We start from the raw sequence: 8152 nt of genomic DNA, 5'->3' as shown, positions 1-8152 counted from the left end.
GTATATAGAGTCTCTATAACCTTTCTCCTCTATAAGTCTTTCAGGTCTTTTCTCTATGTATCTAGGTTCCTCTTAAAGGCAAAGTTTAAGGGGGTATGGACTGGCCATCAATCAAGCAACGAACCTCAACATAGTGTCAACTAGGGCCCAGGACAAGAAGAACTTAATCCCATTGGGCAAACAGGACTTTTACACTTTGTATAATGAGTTATGTACAATAAGTTATACATAGCTATATATGTATGTAGAAGAGGCGTATGGAGCATTCAAAGAGGATTAGTACCTCTGGTATGAGAGTTTGCCAAGCCCTTTTCAGGGCTGCTTATCTACCTGGTATTTACCTGGCACTCAACTCTCACCTGTGACTCCAAGAAGCTATCGCATGTGCAGTGGCCACACCATAGTACAACTACAACCATAGTACAACTATGTACACCATAGTACACATAGTACAACAACACACCATTGTACAACAGCAGATGGGTTAAACCAGTCGAGGTGCCTCAAGCCATCAGTGAATTAGTGGGGTGTCTACACCAACCATGTGAAGACTTCTGCTGGTGGAATGGGTGGATGGGAGCAATTTGTTCCAATGGCTACAAAAGCAGCTCAAGCAAGGTCTTGAGATTGGTCAGAAACCAAAGATGCCACGTTCATCCACTACATCCCAGGCCACCACCAGTCATCTTAAATTTTGTCTTGCCAGTGGACTTCAATGACTCTGGAAGAGAGAGTGAGGTTGACAACTTTGTGCAGCTCTGTCTCACTTAAATTCAATTCATGCATGAGTCAAGACATAAGAGCAACACAAGGAATTATCACTATTGTTAGAACAAGTTCCTTATCTTTTAACCTGATAATGAGGAATTAACCTTGGCCATTTTTTTTTTTTACTTAGTACATCTTCCCCATAAGCCTGAGTTAACAAATATTAATCAATCAACAAGTTTTTCAGCACAATATATATGCATGGAAGCTAGCTGGCCCAGTGGATAGAGTGTCGGGCCTAAAGTCAGGAAGACCCAAATTCAAATGTGACCTCAGACACTTACTAGCTATGGGAGCCTGGGCAAATCACTTAACTCTGTTTGACTCAGTTTCTTTATCTGTAAATCTAGGGGAAGAAGGAGATGGCAAACCACTCCAGTATCTTCCCCAAGAAAACCCCAAATGGAGTTACAAATACTCAGACACAACTGAAACAACTCAAAAACAACATTTTGACTCAACAACAACATGACTATATGCCAGGAGTTAAGCTAGAAACTGAGGAAGCAAAGACAAAGATGAAACAGTCCCTGACCTTAAGGACTATGAGATGAAACAACATACACAAATATAAGCAAATACAAAACATATGAAAAATAAACACATAGAAATAGTGGGAGGAGGGCACTGACAACTGTGGAGTATTAAGAAAGGTCTCCCATATTTAGAGTGGGTTTTGAAGGAAGCTGGGTATTCTTAGCAGCAGAGGTGAGAAAGGAGGACATTCTAGTCCCAGGGAACAGCCTAAGCAAAGGCTTGGAGATGGAAAGAGGAATATTGAGGATGAGGAATGGCAAGGAGGACAATTTGGTTGAAGTGTAGAGTAAGTGAAGGGGAGTAATAGACGATAAGTCTTGAAAGGTAGACTGAGGATCAGGTGTTAGGGCTTTATATTTTATTCTTAGAGGCAATAAGGAGCTAGACTGGTCTAGTGGCAGTATCACATAATCAGATCTATGCTTTCTTTGGGAAAGTCATTTTGGTAATAGGTAACAGGATAGGGGATGGATTAGAAAAGGAAAGGATTAGGGTCAGAACAATGGGGAAGTCTGGGCAAATGGAGATAAGGGGAGAAACGGACAGGAGAGATGGTGAAATGTCACTTAACCCAACCCATTAGAAGAGTGAGAAAGAGAGGCAGTAATGACTACGCCTTCAAACTCAGGTGACAGGAGGAAATGTGGTGTCCTCAGTATAAATAGAGAAACTTTAAGAAGAGAGGTAGGTAATATAGGGAAAGGTAACGAGTTCTCCTTTAAGCATGTTGAGCTTGTGTTGTCTACAGGGCATCCAGTTAGAAATACCCAACAAGCAATTGGCGATGCAGATCTGAAATTCAGGGGAAAGACTAGGACTAAGTATATACATCTGAGAATCATCTAGAAGTCAGATCTCAAAGGTTTAAGAAGTACATGACAAGAGAGAAAGAGTAGGTAATGGTGTAGACAACATTTTTGAGAAGTTTGGCTATGAAGAAGAGGTGAGATAAAAGATGATACCTTAAAGAAATGGTGGGGGTCAAGTGAAAGTTTTTTTAATGATGAAGTGACCTGGACAGAAGAGTGTCCTTGAGCCAGTTCTGCCTCTGATTGCTAAATTTTCAATGTGAGCCTTTACACCTTGAATAATGTCAAATGATAGAAACCAGGGTTTGATTGATTGTTTTGTTTAGTATTTAGACCAGAGGTCAGCAAACTGCTTATTTTTGTATGGCCCAGGAGTGAAGAATGATTTTCAATCCATCAGTGAAAGAACAGTCTTAAGGCCTTGTCTACAAGGAAGGGAGAAAAGGAGGAAATAAGCATTTGCATAGTGCCTACTAGGTGCCATGATAGTGCCTACTATGTGCCAGGAACTATGCTAAGTACTTTACAAATATTATCTCACTTGAGAAGGAGAAAAATGTTAATGATTTAAGCTGAAAAGTATATTATACATATTTTCCCCCAAGAGAACTGGTTGTTAAACATTTGCCAGAACACCACTACAATTATGCCTAGATACATCTGTAGGCAGCCAGAAAAGGGCGAATACATAGGAAGAAACTGAAGGCTAGAGACAAACGAGGATGCTCATGGGTGGAATCTGCAGGGGGATGAGATCAGTGTTACAAGTAAAGGGCTGACCCTGGCGCCCTGGAGTGCCAGAAGACTATCTCTTTGTTAGAGAATAAAGGAGGAAAAAATAGGGCTGGTGTCAAGCGGTTTTGGGATAGAGTGGAGGAGAAGAGAAGGCTCACAACGAATCACCTCTAGTTTCTTAGTAAAGTATGAAGTGATGGCTTCTGAAGAGAGGGAAGGGGGAAAGGAGTGCTTGTGAGAACCTTGAGAAGAAAAGCCTTGGAATAGACTCCATGGGGAATAACATAGTCATAGGCATAAATGAATAGATATCCATGGGTCAAGACCTGAGTTCAAATCCAGTTTCAGATGCTTCCTAGCTGTGTGACCTTGGGCAAGTCACTGTTTGCTTCACTTTCCTCAACTGTAAAATAGGGATAATAACAGCACCTATCTCCCTAGAATATGATGATCAAATGAGATTATTTGTAAAGTGCTTATTAAATAAGTACTTATTCTCTTCCTTTCCCCTTCCATGTATGTATGTTTGTATGTATGTGTTATCATTCATTCCATTCATTTATTCATTCATTCAATATATACACACACATACATGTATGTGTGTGTGTGAATGTGTGTGTCAATACACACACACAGTGTGGCTGTGAAGAATTCTCAATCCCTCTTCTCTGGCCCCCACCTTTGGAATGTTGGCATTGCCAATATTTTCTAGCCATTCCCTTTCTCCTCCCACTGAGACTTACATCTTCTCTAGTCATCACTCTCAGTTCCACCCTACCAGAGGAGGGGAATTTGTGAACATTTGTGGAGTAAAACAATGGGGAAGAAAAGGTGTCTTCACATAGCAACTATGCCCCCACCAGACAGTAATTACCATTGTACTCACATTTTGTCTAGAGGACCTAGATGCATGCTTTTTAAAAACCCTGCTCTGAGAAATTATATAAAATATATCAATAAGATTCTCTCTCATATAGCTCCAAACTTCCCAATTGGGGAAAACCTCTGACAAATCCCAACAGAGAGTCTGTGATCTCTGTCCCTTTCTTTTTCTCTCTGTCTACCATGCTAGCCACTATCTTCCTCTCTTGCTTCTCATTCATAATAATGAAACATACAAATCAGAAGTTGTTAAGATCAGATCAATCTTTATCTTCAGCTGGCATTCACTACTAATTCAACAGAAATGTAAACAAATTTTGAAAAACACACAAGCTTTAGTTTTAACATATACTCTCCCCATCAGAAAAAGTGGAGGAATGGTAAGCAAATACCATTATCTGTATTAGTCCCTGGACAGGGAAAAGTTCCATAACCCCTCACCTCCCAAGTGTTCCATCCAGCTGGGGTGGGTAGAAGGCCAGTAGAGCTCCCAGGGCCTCTCCTCCTGTATAGCTGCTCCCAATCTTTAGATTCCCACTATAGTCTCTATTCTTTCTCTCTTGCTAGCTCAAGATCTCCTCCTCCAGGGTGAAGGGAAAACAGCACTATCATTTCTAAGGCAGAACTCTTTCTTTAGCTTAGAGTCATAACAAAGTAAAGAACTGCTATCCCAAACAATAGAACTGTATTCCCAGTGTATGTCTCCTTGGTAAAAGGACCTATATATGCCTACTATGTGTAGTCATGCACACGGGCACTAGTAGAGGTATAAAATTTAGATAGGATGTTATTCCATAGACAAATGCCAATTTGTGACTAGTATGTACCAGATTGTAAGATTTTCAAAGGTCCTTCCTAAAAACTTCTTCAGGATTCTTAAGATACTCCATGATTCAGATTGCAATCACCACATCTTAGTAAAGTTTAATCAGTCACCGTGGTCAAAATAACTAATCCTCTGGGGCCAGTCTTCTGCTCTCACTTACCTAATTGGATCTTTTTTGGCAGACTGCTGCTTCTTGACAGCTATCTGGTCCAGTGGATAGAATGCTGGGCCTAGAGTCAGGAAGAAGTGAGTTCAAATCTGGCCTCAAACACTTACTAACTTTGTGACCCTGGGTAAGTCACTTAACCTCATTTTGCCTTGATTCCTCATCTGTAAAACAGGAACACACTGGAGAAGGAAATGACAAATGACTTTAGTATCTTTGCCAAGAAATGCCATGGACAATAAATAGTCCATAGGTTCACAATGAGACTAAATGACCAAAGAAAAGACATTCCTGATCTCACGAAGCATGTGGTCTAGTAAAATAATGTGTCTCCCGTGTCACTAAATCTTTGAGAATCATAATTCAGTGAACTTTCTTTCACCTCTGAACTCATATGTTTAACAGCATTATCAGAAAATGGGGCTATTACCAATATGACATGCTCAAAACTCAAGATTTTCAGTTTATTCATTACTCTTATTCTCTACTATATATACCCCTCTTCTTTTATATTGTAAGAATAATAATAATAGCTCATATTTCTATAGCATTTTCAAGATTTTAAGACTCTTCCTCCCAACAACCTTATGGGTGAGTTAATGCAAGTATTATTATCTTCATTATGCAAATATGGAAGCAGAGGCTTAGATTACAAGGACCAAGCATGTCAGTTGTGTCAACTGACACAAGGATTTTTAAAAATAATATTTTTTGTAATTTTACTATCATTTACTATAAGTTCTTTTTACACAAATGTATTTTAAATACAAATAATTACAAGCATATGTTATAATTTTACTTGAAATAAAACATTTTTTATATTACTATCTTTAGCATGTACAAAGACACTGTATCAATCAGCATAGCTCAGTCCTTTAGCAAACCAGGTCTGCTGCCTCCAGGCCTACCTCCATGTATCACATGCTATAACAGAGTGAGTCCGTTGGACATAACAGGATGTAGAGAGAAGGAAGAACCCATTTTTTAAAATAATATTTGTACATACTAAAAACCTCTACTATGATCCTCTGATGTGGTATGGAAATGACATCGGGTTCTTGAAAGCTATGCCAGTGGAACACAAGCCTTGGCAGACACTATCAGATGGAAAGGCTCCATGTACAGGAAGGAAGCAAATAATTATCAAGCACTTACTATTTCTCAAATACTGTGTTAAGTGCTTTACAAATATCTCACTTGAGCCTCACAATAACTGTGTGAGGTAGGTGCTATTATTACCCCTATTTTACAGATGAAGAAACTGAGGCAGACAGAGGTAGAGTGACTTCCCCAGGGTCACACAGCTAGTAAGGATCTCAGACTGGATTTAAATTCAGGTCTTCCTGACTCCAGGTTCAGTGCTCCATCCATTGTGCCACCTAGCAGTCCAGAAGCAGTAGTAAGGGATCCATCTAGGTAAGTGAGACAAGAAGACTGGCCACCAGGGGATTATTTATTTTGACCACAGTAATTTATTAAACTCTTTACTAAAATGTGGCAATGTTGCAATCCAAATTAGTGGTGTGAGTACTTACCCACATCATGAATCTTTTGAAACATTGAGATCTCAAAGGAGATTTTAGGAAGTCAAGACTTTTGAAAATCATATGGACTAAGTAACTTCAAAGTCCCACTTTAATACTCTGATTCTTATTATAGAAAAAAAGTGTCGTATATTCTATAGTTGAAAAAGAATAGAATAAACAGGTTTATTAAGCAGTGGACCTGGATAAAGGATACAGGGGTACACAATGAAAATAATGCTGGATTTGGAGTCAGAGAACTTGGATCCAAATTTCAACTCTTCTACTTAACTGCAGGTAGACTTTGGGCAAGTCACTTAACTTCTCATTATTCAAATGAAGAAGGAGGTCCTGGGACTCTGTCTCTTCTGTAAAACGAAGGGGTTAGACTAGAGGACCTATGAGATTCTATGAATTTTGGCTTCAATATTTTCTAGCTGTGACTGTAGGTAAAACTGAGCCTCAGTTTCTTCATCTGTAAAATGCATGCAGAAATTTCATTCACATTAAACAACAGGACTGTTGCGAGATATAAAGTTGACATGCCTGAAAGCATTATAGGAACATGAGCTAATGTGAGAACAGGATAGTATGTAACAAGGTGTTCATTGTGAGGCATAGTGTAACACTAGGAAAAAAGGAGGAAACATCAGTGTTGGGTAAAATTGTCAGGGAAGCCTTGTTGGAGGGAGGGAGAGGTTTTGGAGCTGGCCTTAGGCTATCTGCCATACGTGGCAAATTCAGCTCCTTTACCCAGCTAAACTCCTCGGAGCCAGGAAGGATCAAGAGAAATCAGCCCTCGTGGATGCGCACTCTTTGTTTAATGCATGCTTTTTTATAGTCAGGCACTCTATATACCCAAGCTCCATTACTGTCAGTGAGTATGACTACTGAGCACCGCGCCTCGTTAATGCATTATTTATTTTATTACCTTATTGTTTAAGTTGGTATTTATCACTTACTATCTTACATAATGGTTTGGTAATATGCACACTGATAAATAACTTTAAAATGTCTTGCCACCCCTTCTCAAGAGCCCAATTTCTCTGCACTGCTAACTAGCTTGGTAGGTCAAATGTTCAAATAATCCTTACTCCTCTCCTGTTAGGGAAGGTTATGGTGCTTTCCATTCAAGCAGATACAAATTAAAGTGTTCAAAATCTACTTCACCAGATAAATGGGTAAAGGGAAGAGGACATTTATTTACAGATTCATAGAATTGTAGAAGATCAGAATAGGAAGACACTTTGGGATTCTAGACAATATGACGTTAGAGCTGAAGGGGCTTTCTTGTTCAACCTCTAACTTTACAGATAAAGAAATTCAAAATAAAACCCAAGAAGTGACCTGGCTTGCCCAAGGATATACAGAAAGTTAGCCATAGAACTAGAGCTAAAAAAACTTAGTTCTCTTGTCTCTCCTCATCTGTGAAACAGGGATAGGAGAATGCTTTTAAATACTTCCTTCACAGGACTATTGTAAGCCTCAGTTGAAAGAATGTATAAGGTTGTAAGGCTCAATTGAAAGAATGTATACTTTAAAGTATTATAAAATGCTATACATATTATTATTGTTAAAAGTAGTAGTAATAGATTTTGATCATCCATGACTATTAAGTCAAATCAACAAGCATTTATTAAGCACCATGCTTATGTGTTAGGCACCATATTAAGCACTGGGGATGCAAAGAAAGGCAATTGGCTGTCCCTGCCCTCTAGGAGCTCACAATCTAAGGAGGGAGACAAGAGGCAAATCACTATGTACAAACAATTTACAGGATAAACTGAAGGTTTAGAATAGTGGGTGAATGGAACTCACTGAGCAGATAACACCAGAACTTTCTTGGTCAATGGTTTCTACTTCATCTCCCACCAAAACCGGTACCACATAGCACACGTGACAGGAA

This window comes from Petaurus breviceps, unplaced genomic scaffold, assembly GCF_028583685.1.
Source record: "Petaurus breviceps papuanus isolate PSGF00001 unplaced genomic scaffold, PetGlider_PUasm1.0 66, whole genome shotgun sequence".
In the NCBI taxonomy this organism is placed as follows: Eukaryota; Metazoa; Chordata; class Mammalia; order Diprotodontia; family Petauridae; genus Petaurus; species Petaurus breviceps.
This window is presented reverse-complemented; position numbering follows the sequence as displayed.